Consider the following 16,887-nt stretch of genomic DNA (forward strand, 5'->3'; position numbering starts at 1 on the left):
CTTTTGAAGTATTGACGGTGGGTTAATCCTTGGAACCTTCTAGTTCCGTCTGCAAGTAGGCCTGTGACAAATTATCTGAATTGTTCCCCTTTTGACAGGGTTGCATATATATGTTGTCAATTTTGTCACAAGATAGCTTTCCATCTTCAAGGTTTTTTTTTTTTTTTTTTGCTAATCTTCTGTCTCCACAGAGCTACACTGCCACCACTTTTTTAGAACTGGGAAAATAGGGATTGCCTATTCACTCCAAGCCACTTTGGGAAGGATGCCCCCTTTCTCCAAGCACCCACTTTGGGACTAATACTATAAGGAACAGGTCTGACATTGTGAAGATTTGGCTGTGTATTCTCAACTAGTGTCAAGTTGCTTTTATACTTTCTAGAGTTCCTTTGCCTTCTTTCAATACTTCTGATGCCTGATTTAAGATATTTTCCAATGATTACTTGACTTCAATAACTTCTTTTGTAGGACTGATTGCAACACCTTTATGGCTTTCTAATCCAGGAGCAGTTTCTGTGCCCAATGACAGTAATAAATAAGTGGCGTATTTTCCCCTTCGGTTTCTAACTTTACAACCAAGACTTCTTATCCTGCTCAGACCTGGTATTGCTAAGTTAGGGAAGTATAGTGCTTTATTCTTCCTGACGCGTTTACCAGGAGCAATAAACTGCTGCAATTTCCATTGTTTCTATCAACAATGAAGAGTTCAAACTTGCTCAGGAGTCTTTGTTACAGAGAACTAGAAACTTAGGAATAACTCTTAATTTTTGCAAGCTTTCTTACTTGTCATTCCCTGAGAAATGGGGAGTGGGCTTCCACGAAAACAGGAGAAGGAAAAACCTGGTAGACAGGTGTGCTAGGACTCCATTTGTTCTGGTTTTCGGCATATCCTTGGAAAATGCCTACGATTTTATATGCAGTATCTTCTTATATTTTCAGAATGGTAAAGTGTGTTATACTCTGAGCATAATGATGCTGAATTCCCATAAACAGCTATTTGAAAACTGAATTTACGCTGCTTTTCTCTTGACTTTGGCGCTCCATGTGTTCGCATTGTTAAAGCACATGGTATTGTATGTGTAGTTCATCTGTGCAGTTGGTGGCATTTGACCACATGGATAGCTTGCCTATAGCTGCATGGACAGAATTTACTAGGACTGCTAGGTAGATGGGAAATTAGGTATTTCGCAGTTGTTTAAATTTAGTTGTTTCGCAGTACTTGGTCACAGTGTTTTATGAATGAAAACAAGCCCCATCCAAAGGATTCACAGTGAAGGAGACAGCATGGGAACATAGGGAGAGATAGAGTAGAAACTGGGAGAGAGGGCAGAAATTGGAGACAAACCAGAAACAAGGGATGAGAGGAATGTAATTATTTCATTTATAAGTGTCAATTCAGTTTTGAAGACTATGAAAACAACACTTCCTTTTGATGTTGGGAAGTCATGTTGAGGAACTTTGGGAAGATTGATGTACTAGGAAGCTAGGCTGTTATTTAGAGCCTTTTTTTCTGTTTAAGAGCCCTTCCCCAAAAGCAGACACCCCCTAACTTGTCTCTTTCTTTTTAAAGGTAGTGGGGAGAGCTTGAAAGAACGAGAATGGGTTTGGGTCTAGCATGGGGGCCCATAACTAAGAAAATTATATTCTGTAAAACAGATTATAACATGTACACACTTTTAATTTTCAGATTCAAAACAGAGTTATTCCTCTGTTTTACCCTGGTAACTTCTGCATTGCTGAGGCTGTTAATTTAAAATATGTAAATACTTCAGAGAACATTTGAGTTCCAAAGAAGATATCACATGTTTTAGAGCAGCAGCATAACATTCATATCCTTTGATGTCTGAACCATGTTTGAGTTCACATACTTCAGTAGTATATAGTTGTGTAGCTTTGATTTCTTGTTGCTCTTACCAAGGCCTAATTAATTTGCCCCAGTTTTACAATAAACTGTGTCAGTTGTTGACCTGCAGGGATGACATCCTATCACTCACTTCATTGGCAGACATCCCAGTTCTTTAAAAGACAGCGGAGGCACGCGTGGGACAAATTACTTTCAGCTAAACTCCTCGCCCTCCAGTTCCCAAACAAGAAACTGTAGACTTCTTTTGCTGGTAGAAAGTTGTAAATTAAGAGAAAGTTTCCTTTTCTGATGTGCTGAACTATAGTTGGCATTTAAAAGTGATATAAATGCATCCCTCTCGTCCTTTGTTACCTGTACTTCTCTGATTTCCGCCTTTTCTCTCCCTATTTCTACCCTATCTCTCCCATGTTGTGTCTCTCATTGAGAAGCTGTATATAGCGATCTCTTTCAGAGGGGGCTTGTTTTCATTTATAAAGCACTTTAAAGCATCAGGTGCATTCATACACTTCAGTAGTAACAATAATATTAAATATTTATCTTCATAGCACTCATAATCTGTGAAATATTTGGACTAATAAGTCACTTAAAACAGGTTACATTAGGTTCAGAACAATAAGAATCCCCCCTTTTGTGTGAATATTTTTATAAACTGTCTCTTCACTTAAATCAGTGGAGGTAGTCTCGGTATAGTGAACTTAGAAAAACAGTTATGAAGTTATCTAAACATTTCACTGGTTTGGATCTGAAGTACTGCATAAATAGCTCCATTTTCAAAACATACTTTCCTGTCTCCCCCTCCTTCTGCTGTCTGTCCCACCAATGAAACACTGTGGGGCTTAGGAGACACATTTGCACATGCTGGAATAATGTCGGGTATGCAGCAGGGAGGGGAAATTAGTGAAAACCATGTCCAGTGGAAATGCTCTTCCAGTGGAAATGCTCTTCTGTTGTCAGAAAAAAGTGTTGTACTTGCTAGGAACAGAGGGAAGAGAAACATTGAGAAGACAGTGCAACTCTAGGAAGAGTTATTCTAGTCTCAGACCATTGAAATCTTAGCTGTAGCATTTCTTCTAGCAAGCAGCAGTTTATAGCAAATAGTAGAACTTTCTGTGGAAGTAGCTTGGCCATGGTTGTTGAGTTAAACACTGGCTAATCTTTACTTTTTAAAAGTAAGTTTTCCTCAATCATACAAGATGTCATTTTCTAAAACTGTTTGAAGTATCCTCTCTAATGAGTAATGAATGTACCAGTACCAACTTCAATTCTTAAAAATAACAGTTTTCTAATGAAGACTCTTCAAGCAATTAAATATGCATATGAAGCTGCCTTCTACCATATCAAGCCACTAGTCTGTTTGGCTCCCTATTGTTTAATATGAAAAAGGGCCTGTGCTAATTCAGTGTCTTTATAAGTTTAGAAAGCGTTGCATACTAAACTGTTTCACATACCAAATCAGGAAAATATTGTGGGAAAACTTAAATGTAACCTGATCCACAGTTACAAAGACCAAGCAGTTCAGCTGGCATTCCAGGAAGTAGGTTTTGATGCACAGACTGTACTGACTAAAGGATGTAACTAATTTAAATTGCAGTAAAATAAAAAGAAACCTTGAAGTACCTTAAACTAAAAATGTTAATTCCAGCATGAGGTTTTGTGAGAACTTACAAAATCTCATACTGGAATAAATGTTGTTAATCTTTAAGGTGCCACTGGACTTCTAGCTTACAAAGATGTCTTTCAAAGTCTTAAATTCTCACCAGAGTAATAATCGATAAAAAATAAATTCACAGGTGCCACCTATAATTCATGCACCTTGGAAGATCCTATTGTTACTTGGATAAATTATTCCAAAGGAAGTGAATCAAATAGAAAATGAAATAGTTAAAGCAGCTACCGAGCAAGCCAGTCCAGTGGCTGGCATGGACCAGTTTGGTGGGGATCAGCTAAGAATATGTCTGGAACCAAGAGATATGAGCAAAACTGTTCTTAGATAATATCTTTGATTGCCTGTTGTGGAAGAAATCGCCAGTAAATTAGCATGAGCAGAATTATTAACAGTCCTTGATGTCAGCAGTTAATCTTGTAAAAGTTATCAGACTTTTCGTGATGTTGCCAGACATTATTTAGATAGAGGAAATCCTCCTGTGAGGAAAAACCACAAAACTATAATGGGAATCTGAAGTGAGTTCAATATGTAGGGAAACACATAATGGACAGATGAGCATTATAAGAATAGATCTGTACAGGAAAACAGGCAGCTGAATATTTGCTTTTAGGTTGTCAATTTGAGTGCTTCTATGTTAGGACTATGCCTATAACCAAATAGCTGGGAGAACAAAATCAATATTAATTTCCCCCCCACAAAGCTTATATGTTACAACAAGTAAGTAAGAATGAAAATTCTGTGCCTTGAGGCACATGAATCTGGTTATTTAGAGGATGGGAGCAGATGGAAAGACTAGATAATCATCAGAGGGAATCAGAGTTAAACTATTCCAAGGTCATCCATTGTGCTTGAGCCAGGAGTGGGGACCAGCCTGTGGGTAGGGGAAGAGAAGGATGACAGAGATATCGTGCTAGGAAGAAACAGGCCACAACTTAATTGATTACAAGTTCCTCAGGTCTTGGCACAGCATAGACTGGGGACTGGGGAGGGGCTGTGGCTCAGTGGCAGAGCATCTGTTTGGCATCCCAGGTTCAATCCCCGGCATCTCCAGTTAAAGGGGCTAGGCAAGTAGGTGATGTGAAAGACCTCCGCCTGAGACCCTGGAGAGCCGCTGCCGCTCTGAGTAGACAATACTGACTTCGATGGACCGAGGGTCTGATTCAGTATAAGGCAGCTTCATGTGTTCAACCACCACAAGTCAGCTTAGGCTGTACACCACAGGGAAGATGCCCGATGTTCTTCCCAAATCATTTTTGCCCAGCTGAATGACAGGAGTGTATGGATGGCCATGGTAAGTGGCAGCCTCAGCGAGGGTTGGCAGAGAGTTCCTGAATTTTGCTTGCTCCTTTTCACTTTGAGACAGGGACCCGAGAGAAGCCTGCAGCCCCCACATCTGCCGTGTCAACTTTTCCACAGTGGGCTGACCACTGGAGGAAATCACTCGAGAGCTGACTAGTTGACATTCAATGCTGGGCCTAATTGCCCGGAGTCATCCTTGCTTCCCTCCTGCCCCTGGCACAGCTCATTGGGCGGGGAGCCTTACTTTCCCCACTCCTACACAAGAACCAGCATATAAAAACCAACTCTTCTTCTTCTTAATAGTGTTTTGGTACTTTCAGCGCTTATGATGTTTTTATGTCCTTGCAGCTTTTGCTTCTTTGTTAGCTGCCCTGAATATGAGGAGATAAATAGAGAATAATTACTTGAAATCAATAAATAACCACTGTATATGTTTGTCTATATATACAATATATAAATAAAAATTTATCAGCAATGCCAGTTTTTAATTTTTTTTTCCAGTTAGTTTTGGTTTTAAATGAAACAATAGACTAGATTGATTCCTGGGAGCAGATGTTCTGAAAGGTTGTCGAACAATCAAGAAGCCTTTGCAGGCTCCAATTTTCTTTCACGTTCTTGCTTTAAGATATGAAATGCTGTACAGCTACCATTCTACTTGCATTATGGGCAATCTCAAAAGCTGCTAACTTTTCAGTCACTTTCAGTATTATAAAAATATAGCCATGAAACAACTTATGCGGGAAGTGCTGATGAATATGTGTATAGGAACCTCTATTTTGTGTACTTTTCCAGAAGCAAAATTGGTTAGCAACATGTTCAATTAGTGAAAGTTTGAAACAGAAACATCTGTCCTCTCCATTAAGAAAATTCATGCCTGTGAATGGAAACAAGGGGAGGTGGTTTCTACCAAAGTAAGGTCCAATTAAAAAACCATAATTAATCATTCATAAGGAAGGGAATATGGTGCTTGAGGAAACCAGTAAGGGTGGAGTGAATGAAACGAATGGAGATTTTGTGTTAGATTGATTTATTTTGGGGTGAGAGGAGTGTGAATATTTGCTTAAACTTCTATCCTTCCCTCAATCCCCGGCCAAAGCTGGGATCAGGGCAGATAACAACAATAAATAATAAACAATAAAACCATAAACGTCTATCATTAAAATTCATAAAACCATTCAAACATCTTAAAATTCCTAAGATGGCACATGTTCAGGAGTGCTATAATTCAGAAGCAAGGCTATCTCCCCTCCTATCATCCCTAATGTGTGAACTGGACATCATGTAATTTTTGAATGGAAAATTGTAAAACTGTCTTGCAAACACTGATTTGTTTTTGAGGGTTGCCTTCATTGTTCATCAGGATAAGCTCTTAGAGCTGCCTTAAACAATACATTTATGCTGCAGTTCAGTTCATTCTTTTCTGTGCTGATGGTCTTAAAGTTCTAAAAAAAGGGTGCTTTTGTTTTATTCTATGTTAAAATAATGTTATCAGTTTTGCATTTGTGTTATACAAATGACTGTAAATTAAGATATGCTGTCATTGTGCAAGTGCACAGTTTAGTTTTTTTGTAGGTCTTTTGTAAAATATGTCAGACAATGGATGCCATGCTGAGCACAATGATGTCAATGGGAATTTTCATTTCAAGCATGAGAATGCTGGCGAACTCCCCAGAAACTTCTTTACAAGTAATTTACTTGTAGGGTTTTGTGGATTAGAGTTGGATCCCCCCCCCAAATCAGAACTACATTCACCTAAGATTCAAAACCAATTCACGTTACAGTCATATGAATGTGATTGTGTGAATCTGTAATAACTTGTACCTATTGATAGATACAGGTGTACTCTTAAAGGCACATTGAAAAGGCCAGTTGAAATCATGCTGGCCCCAAGTGTTAGGCAGTGAAAAGGAGAAGATGAAAACAGTGAGGTGAGGAAAGAGGGTCAGAGAGAACTTTGCATGTGACTTAAGTAGAGGAGCTAAGAACACTTTCCTGGGAGTAATCCCCATTGAGTAGACTTGAGTAGGATTATGAGTAGACCTTTAAAGGATTGTTGTCTTAGTCTGGAAGCTGTACTCCCATCCAAGCTGTTATACTAAGTCCTCTCCCAGTGTACCAATAATAAAAGGTCAGTTTCATGCCCAGTACACTGTGGGAGATAGAAAGTTTAAATGAAATTGACCAAGGCTTTATAACAGGGGTGGGGAAACTTTTTTCTGCCAAGGGCCATTTGCACATTTATGACATCATTCAGGGGCCATACCAGGTGTAGATCTCCCGGGGGGGGGGGAGAGGCTAGGGTCGCCAGGTCTCCAGCCACCACCTGGAGGTTGGCAACCCCAGGGGAGGCCACACAGAGAAGGCCTGCAGGGTGCCCCCGCTCCCCCCTCCCAGGCTGGAGGGCAGCCAGCAGTGGGCCCGAGCAAACGAGGCACCAGGGGGGCGCAGCCCACAGTCAATCGGCAAGGGAGGAAGGGAGGAAGGAAAACAGAGAAAGAGGAAAAGGGAGGGAGGGAGAGAGAAAGGGAGAAAGAAATGGAGAGGGGGGAGAAAGAAAGAAAAGGACGGAGGGAAAAAAAGGATGGAGGGAGACAAAGAAAGAGACAGAAAAAGAGGGAGGGAAAGTAGAAAGAGTGACAGAAAAAGAGGAAGAAAAGAGAGAAAAGCCTTCCCACACACAAACACACACCCGCTCAACCAGGCCCCAGTCTCCATACCCTCCCCCCAGAGTCCACAAAAGCCCCCCCCCAAAGCCCGATCGGCTCCCGCATGCATACTTTGCCGCCGGGAGCCACCGGCCTCTTTCCTCCCCCTCGCTGCTCAACAGCCGACAGGCAGAGAGAGGGGCTTACAATGTGCTGCAGCGTTCCTGCACGCCGCGGCTGTAGGGGGCAGCCTTGGGGGAAGCGTTCCTCCCCCTCCCCTCTCCTCTCGCCGACCAACAGCCGACAGTCTCCGAGAGGAGGTCCAAAGGGCGCCGCAACGCCCCTGTAAGCCGCGGCCCCAGGAAGACCCTTGGGGAGGGCCACCCTGCGCCCCGCCTCTGCGGCAGGGCCTCGGAGCTCCCGAGGGTCACAAAAAATGTCCTCGGGGGCCGCATACGGCCCCTGGGCCTGAGGTTCCCCATGCCTGCTTTATAAGCTGTGGATGTGCTCACCTTCAGGAAATGCCCAATACACATAAAAAGGAAATGTTGAGAACAAGGGAAGATGGAAGAATGCTATGCAAGCAATGGTTTTAAAAGAGACATCCAGCTGTAGGGTTGCCAACTGCCTGGAGATAAAATATCCTGTCTCTTTAATAGAGGCTGACTAGGATCTTATTTACCAGGTGCTGTTGTTTACCTCCATGCCATGAAAAACTTCATCAGCCTATTTCCATACATTAAGCCTCATTTAAAGGGACAGGACATTTTTATCCAGGCCTGTTGGCAACCCTAATCTAGCAATATCATAATGAAACAATTGTGGTCAGTAGTATCTACTTAACCAGTGGCCATGCCAAATCCTGCTACTGATGCTGATCTTGAATTGTGAATTTTTTTTGAGGCAAACAAAAGAAGGACTCGACTCAACAAAAGAGGGTATTTCAAACAAAATATCTGATGAGTAAGAAACTGAAAACATTTATGCAAGTGTCCAGGAAGAAATTGATCACACACCTAAACAAGATGTCCTGATAGTCATAGGTGACTGGAATGCATAAATATGAAACAAAGCAGAATCAAATATTGTTGAAAGATTTGGGCTAGGAACACGAAATGAAGCAGGAGAGCGACTCATAGAATTCTGTGAGGACAACAATTTGTTCATTGCAAACTCGTGTTTCAGGCAACCAAATAGACAATTGTATATGAGGACATCACCGGATGGCCAATATAGAAATCAAATTGATTACATAATCTGAAGCAGAAGATGGAGAAACTCTATTCTATCTGCTAAAACGAGACTAGGAGCCGGTTGTGGTACAGACCATAAATTGTTGATGTCAAAAATTAGAATAAAGCTGAACAAAAATGCCAAAAATGCATAGTGCCAAAGAATAATTTAAGCAACATTCCTGAAGAGTGTAAAGACTATTTAAAGAAAAGATTATCATTACAAAACTCAAGTGAACAGGAAACAGAAGAACTATGGGTTGAAACCAGAGAAGAATGCACAAATACTATTCCTGTAACCAAAATAAATGAATAGTCTTGATGGATGACTCTTGAAGTGGCTAAGATAGATGAGAAGGTGACAGAAACAGAATCAGAAGTCTACCAGCCCCTTGACACATAGAGACAAAGAGAACTATTAAAATGACTAGTGCAAAGAAATAGAAGAGAACAACAAAAAAGAACGAGAGATCTTTTGTACAAGATCCAGGAAATCAAGGGTAAATTTAAAGCAAGATTAGGCATGTTGAAAGATCAACATGGAAATACATTAACTGGACAAAATAAAGATGGGAACAATACACTGAAGAAATATACAAAAGAGATGAAAGGATAACAGATTCCTTCCAGGAAGAATCTTTTGAAGAAGAACCTACTGTTTTAGAAAGTAAAGTGACATCTGCACTGAGATCAATTGGGAGAAACAAATAATCAGGAGTAGATGGTATATCAATACAGCTATTCCAAGCCACAGAAACAGAGTCCATCAACATCTGAACAAGAATATGCCAATCAATATAGAAAACAATACAATGGTCCACAGACTGGAAGCAGTCAATTTGCACTCCGATTCCAAAAAGGACATGTCAGAGACTGCAGCAACAATCAGACCATTGCATTAATTTCTCATGTGTGATGCTCAAAATCTTACAACAAAGACTGTTCCCATATATAGAATAAGAAATACCAGCTGTTCCAGCTGGATTCAGAAAAGGAAGAGTCACTAGAGATCATATTACTAATTTACTCTAGTTACTGGAGCATCCAAGATAATTTCAGAAGAAAGTCAGTTTGTGTTTCATAGATTATAGCAAAGCTTTTGACTGTGTGGATCGTGAAAAGCTGTGGATGGTTTTAAAAGAAATGGGTGTGCCACAACATCTGATTGATTTGACATTCAACCTGTACACAGGACAAAAGCTTCTGTTAGGACAGAATATGGAGAAACAGCATGGTTTCCAATTGGCAAAGGTGTCAGACAAAGATGTATTTTATCTCCCTATCTCTTCAATTTATATGCAGAACATCCCATAAGGAAAACTGGATTTGATTTAGATGAAGGTGGATTGAAAATTGGTTGAAGGAACACTGACAGTTTGAGATATGCAGATGACACAATGTTGCTGACAGAAAACAGTGAAGACTTGAAACAACTACTGCTGAAGGTTAAAGCAGAAAGTGCCAAAGTAGGATTACAGCTTGAACATCAAGAAAACAAAAATAATGATCACTGGGGAATTACACAACTTTAAGGTTGACAATGAAGAAATTGAAATTGTTCAAGATTTTCTATTCCTTGGCTTCATTGTCAACCAAAAGGGAGATTACAACCAGGAAATCAGCAGGAGATTGAGATTGGAAAGGGCAGCCATAAGGGAGTAAGAAAAGATTCTTAATTGTAAGGATGTGTCATAGGCGACCAAGATCAAGTTAATTCATGCCATAGTATTCCCCATTACTATGTATTGATGTGATTGGACAATAATGAAAGCTGACAGGAAGAAATTTGATTCATTTGAAATGTGATGTTAGAGAAGGATAAAATAGATACCGTGAACTGCCAAAAAGACAAATCAGTGGGTTCTAGATCAAAGTAATCCCGGGACCAGCTACCATAGTCACTTCCCATCAAATGAGGTGAGTTCACCTGATGAACTCATTGGCAGTGAAAATCACAACATCCCTGGGTAGAAGGAAGATTTTATCCACTTGCCCCTCCTCATTTCCAGCCCCACCATCTTAGGAATCAACTTCCTTGGGGTCAGAAGGGACTACTGAAGGGATTTTTGGAAACATCCACAACCATCAGTACCGTCTGCTGATACATCACAGGATTCTACCCTGTGTTTTGTGTACTATATCATTTTTTAGGAAGCGATGTATGGTAAGCTGTCTGTCAGGCTACTTCTTTCCAGATGGATATTGATACCAGCTATGGAAAATGAAACATTTATACTCAGTTGAAAGGTCTTGGGAATCCTAAAGGCAACATAAAAGTGGCCTGATCTGAAAACAGAATTGAGATTGTCTTATGACTTTTGGTTGCAGGCTTTTCAGATTTTCTGAAACCAGAAGTACTAGCTATCATATTTTCTGAAACCAGAAGTACTAAGAATTTACTTTAAAGAAAATGAGATCTGAAAGTCATAGGGTAGAGTGAGACCTACACAGTTGCCCTAGGGGGGCACATGTAGCTCATTAGATTTGTGTTGCCATTCCAGACTTCTTGCATTTAAGAACTGGAGGGGTGCTTGTGTGTCAGTGACAATTTCAGCTTTCTATGTGGTTGTCAGTTAGGGTTGTGAAAACTAGCCAGGACATGTTAAATGGAATTTTTCATAGGGAACAGATGAGTTAGTTGGATTCTGTTTATAAAATAAGCATAAGCTATGGAACCTTCAAATTAAATTTCATGAAATTTGGGTATTTGAAATGTTGTGGTATGTGGTATACTATGAAGTTTCCAGCACTTGTTTTTTATTTCTGGTGGTACATCAGAAACTAATAATCCTTGTTTTCTTTGAAACTACAATGTTTAACTATGGAAGAAAAATAAGGAAAATATGTTGCTAAAGGAGAAAGAATACACAACTGCATATAGGTTGTGTAAAGAGAAGACTGTACTCTCCCTTGTGTTCCACTAGTCTCACTTTCCTTGTATTCAGGAGCACAAAGAAGCATACATGGGGGTTCCCAGGAGGTCTCCCATCAAGGTGCTAACTGGGTTGTTGGATCATGTGCCTTCCAAGTATACCACGAGACACTAGGATTCCCCTCCTTGATTTAGAGTTATACAACATGAACAAGAGCCCTGTACAGCCTCTGTTTTATATCCTGTGTGTCTCCTTACATGATTCCTCATATTGGTCAAAAGCCTCTTAAAATTGATTTGATAGCAAAATTATATTTAGGATGTTATTGGACTGAGCACCAAGAGAGAAAAAACAGTCATGATACCTGAGCTCTGCAAAATCCCTTTTTGTTCCAGAACAGTATATTTGGTTTGTGTAATGCAACTTGAATTTTTGGGAGTATGGTTCTAGATATGCAATTTGGCCACTGAATTCTGAAATTCATGGTATGATTTTTTGCTATGGGGTGCACACTTCAGATCAGTGACTCCGGAACCTGCCTAAACATCTAAGTGCTTTATCAATGGGTAATGACAGGTGTTTCCTTGCTGCCAGCTTGCACTGAGCCCAATGACTAGCATAGTTTAATACAGAACTTATTCACTGAAATGATAGCACTGATGTTGTACAGGCAGTTTCTAAATGGAATCCAGATAGTTTTCCTAAAAGTAGAACACTCATTTATTACCGTAAGTAGAGCACTTTTAATTCATTGAGCGTAAACTCTTCCTAGAAGCTAAAATGACTTAAACCGAGTCTATCATACTTTGGCCACATTATGAGAAGCCCAGACTCATTGGACAAGACAATAATGCTAGGAAAACTTGAATACAGCAGGAAAAGAGGAAAATCCAGTATGAGACGGGTTGACTCAATAAAGGAAGCTACGGCCCTCAGTTTTCAACACTTGAGCAAGGCTGTTAATGATAGGACATTTTGGAGGTCAGTAATTCATATTGTTCCCCTAAGTTGAAAGCAAATTGACAACATTTAACACATACACAGGGAACCCAGACGTCTGTGACAGAGAAATTGAATTGTCCCAAAATCAAATCCATCATATGTTGCTACTTAGATTGTGTAACCACAACCCATAAAGTTCCCAGAGTTGGGGCATCCTGGATAGTGTCAAAATTTGCATGGTGATGTGACCTATAGTTTACTCTGACAATCATTAAAAAAAACTTTTTAAACACTCTACAAGTTATGTACTTCCCCCATGGGAATGGTGGTCTATCCAATCTGTACAACTGTGACTTCAACATACACTACTCAACTACATTTGTTGCATCTTGTTTTATGTGCTCATTAAGAGAAGTAAGTTGGAAGGTTTCCCTTAAAAAAATATAGCACAGCCTTGGCTTGCAAAAATGTTTAATAAGGTGCTTTATCTGTTATTATTAAAACATGAAGTTTCTCATTAGGGATCTGGTAGGCACCTTAGGGATCTGTTTGTGCAGAAGGATGTATCTAAAGAAACATCTTCATTCACACTGTGTAGTGCTAATAGGGTTTCATGAATTTGGTATGTATTTTTATCCATATCTGCCTCAAAAGTGTGCTAGACAGCAGACACATGTTCTCAGTCCAGCACTGGGGAACTATCTGCATAAATGCAATTCCTGTTTAAGGGCATCCGTGAATGCAGCACCATGTAGTGTATGTGGAACCTGTTCCACTAAGAAGACCCTCATGTAGAAACTGCCCTCTTGTTAGCTCAAAATATTGATGTACCCCAGTCCTGCTGGCCATCAAGTTATAAGAACATAATAATACCGGTAACTGGCCTGATGGCCAAGGTGAAGAGTTTTGAGGATCTCTGTTACATGTATACTAGGGAGCTGTTGCCATGACAACCACAAAATAAAGCCATAATTTAGCATTTTAGTTAGAGCAGGCTTTGCTCAGGTGAGACAATAATGAAAGCTATAAATAATAGGACAAAAGTTGTCAGAGACCTCAGGCTAATGAATAGCTTTATTAAACTAGACAGTATCTTCTCAGATGGAATTGATTTCTTTCATACATTTTTTGTATGACAGTTTTTTACTGTCAATTTCTTACAATGTTTGGAAGAATTTTTTTCATGCTTCAGGCAACTTGTCTACACATGGAACTCATCAGTTAGTGGGATTGTATTATGGTTGTTATTATGGGCTTTATATTATGGTTGTTATTATACTGGATGTGAGCCGCCCTGAGCCCAACTCTAGTTGGGGAGGGGTGGGATTGCATTGAAAAATATTACTATTACTATTATTAATTCACTATTGTTACCATTATTCACATTTTGGTCTCACTTTAATTTATAAGTGGTGGAAAGAGGTTGTGTCAGAAATTGGCCCGCACACAAAGAGGACTATCTAAATAATTTCAGCTATTTCCATTTCTTTTACTACTGGCAGCATCTAGGTTGAGAACACAGCACTGCAAAGATGAGGGAAGGTTAATTTAATAGAAGGCAAACACTAACTTAATATGGTTGAAAACTTTAAGCCAATGCAGAAAGAGTAAAGGATAATAAATGAGTTTATGTAGTATTTCACACATCTTTTCTAAAAGGGAAAAATATCCTTTATAAGCAAAAGTAGGCATGCCCCATTGACTTCTGACAAGTTTTCATTGCAGTTTCTGAATCCCTGCAAGTAACTGAATCATGATATTATCCAAGTGTGTTCTTTTGTAACAAAATCCAGATGGCTGGAGAGGAACCACAAAATAAGAGCCAGCTTTTCAGGGTCTGCAGTAAAGTGATTCAAACAGATGTACAGGAAATATTTAGTGATTGTATAACTAGTGTGAAATGTTCTTAATTTTGTGCTGTATAATGCTATGTAATGCCATGTGCTCACAAAAGTAAGGTTTAATATTACAGTTATCATTATCTATCTATCTATCTATCTATCTATCTATCTATCTATCTATCTATCTATCTATCTATCTATCTATCTATCTATCACTATTTTAATTATAGTTGTGGGTTAGGGTTGCCATGTCCCTCTTGGCAACCGGCGGGAGGTTTTAGGGGCGGAGCCTGAGGAGGGCTGTGTTTGGGGAGGGGAGGGACTTCAGTGCAAAGGCCAAAGCAGCCATTTTCTCCAGGTGAACTAACCTTTCTCGCTCAGAGGGAGAAGGACATCTGTAGAATGGGTGTTTTCCGTTCCTCGTTCTCCGGGAGGCAGGACTCAAAACTCAACTTCCTGTCCCTTGAGGGAAACGCCCCTCCTTTCAGTTTTGTTTCCTGCCTCGTCGGGAGAGCAGCCTAGAGTCGCAGCTCTGCGCAGACCTACTAGAAAATAGAAAATAATCTGATTACTTCCTCTTCTTCTTCTTCTTCTTCCTATTCTACTACTATAATCACTTATCTACTACTAATTATCTATCCCTAATTCTGTCCTAAATTTAACCTACATTAGGATACCTGCCTTCCCGCCATTCTAAGATGGCGGACAAGCAGCCCGATCCCTTCATAGTCCCGGGGGATCTGGACCCGGGTCTTTTGCAGCCCACTCAAACTTCGCAGGAGCAGCCATCCTGCAGCTATACCTTCGAGGCTAAGGGTAAGCAAAAAGGGGGCCCCGGAGCGGGAAAGAGGAAGCGGACCGGCAACTCTAAAACTGGCAAAGCTAAACGCCTGCCTAAAGCCGATCGCACCTCTCCTTCTTCCACCGCGCCTACAAGCGGGAACAAAGGGAAAGACGCGGCGGCGCCCGCCCCGCAGGCCGCCCCAAAAATACGAGCCGACCAGACGGGCGGGGGAGAAACAGCAGCACACGCCGCTTCGGGTTTTGTAGCACGCGCCGCCGATATTCAAACCGCTGCTAGCGATTACGGTGCGGCTATCGCCCCTCCCCTCTCCATGTTTGGAACCGGGGAGCATTCAGCGGCGTCTGCCGCTCCTCCCTCCTTCAGCGCACGGGGGATTACCCAGGCGGTCGGCGTCTCGCCAGTCCCTTCCACCGCCATGCTCCAGGGCGTCTCGCCCCTGCTCAACCCCAGCGCGCTCATGGGCGTCTCGCCCCCTCCCCTCCCAGGCGTCTCGCCTCAAAATATACCCGGCGTCTCGCCTCAAATCGCCTCTGGCAACATTCTACCAATGAATCCTACCTTCCCCCCACCCCCCCTGCTGGATACTAGCGGCCTCTCCTTTCTAAAAGCAGAGCTCTCTACCTTATTTAAGGAAGCCCTCACTGAAGGCATCAGAGCAGCACAAATAGCCTCCCCACCTCCATCCATCATGGCTGGGCACTCTGCACCCAGACCAGAGGAGAGATCCAGAGCTCAAACACTGGATCCTTACTCCAGTCAATTAATAGGGAAGGGACGTAGGACCACTGTTGCTACTCAGGACAATGTCTTGCAACAGACCACCTCCCCTTTTTCTTCTGAAGACGAAGGGAGTGACAAAGAGGAGGGCGAGTTCTCTTCAGAGGGCGAGGAGATTCCTGACCAACCAAAACAAAATAGAATCTTTAATTCTGAGGAATTTCCCCTGTTAATAACTAAGACGCTTGCAGCGTTGGACCTCTCAGCAGAACCTGATAAGCAATCAGAACAGCAAAAGAGAGGATCCAAGGAATTTTTCCATATGCATGAAGCCCCAGACAGGACAGTCCCTGTCCCAGACTATTTCCTGTCCTTACTAAAGGCAGAATGGGACAAACCGATGGCAACCAAACAGGTCCCCCTAGCCACTAGAAAGTTATACTCTATAGCCAATAGCACAGCTGATCTGCTACAGGTCCCTTTAGTGGAGTCACCAGTTACAGCTCTACACTCTTCAGATCTGGTCACTGAGGAGGGTTTAGTGATGATCAGAGACCCAGCTGATAGGAAGACGGAATTAGCATGTAAGAAGTCTCATCAGGCGTCTGCTCTAGCCATAAGCTCCTCCATAACATCGGCCCTGGTTTCCAGAGCGGCCATCATATGGACTCGCAAACTAGCTCAACTTATTCCGGCAGAGGAGAAAAATGCCCAGGAGGGAGTGTCAAGAATTCTGAGAGCTGTGTCCTTCCTGGCAGACTCTACTCTAGATACGATGACATTCGCTGCTAGAGCCATGGCTACCGCCTCTTCCGCTAGAAGGGCGCTTTGGCTTCGACCTTGGCAGACAGAGCACAGATCTAAATCAGTCCTCATGGGATATCCTTACCAAGGGAAGAGGCTTTTCGGAGATAAACTGGACTCCATCCTGGTGGAAACCAGGGACAGAAAGAAGATGCTTCCCAAGAGTCTACGCAAGGACCCCAAAGGTTTCTCATCTAAC

Source organism: Euleptes europaea, chromosome 8 (genome assembly GCF_029931775.1).
Source record: "Euleptes europaea isolate rEulEur1 chromosome 8, rEulEur1.hap1, whole genome shotgun sequence".
NCBI classification, from domain to species: domain Eukaryota; kingdom Metazoa; phylum Chordata; class Lepidosauria; order Squamata; family Sphaerodactylidae; genus Euleptes; species Euleptes europaea.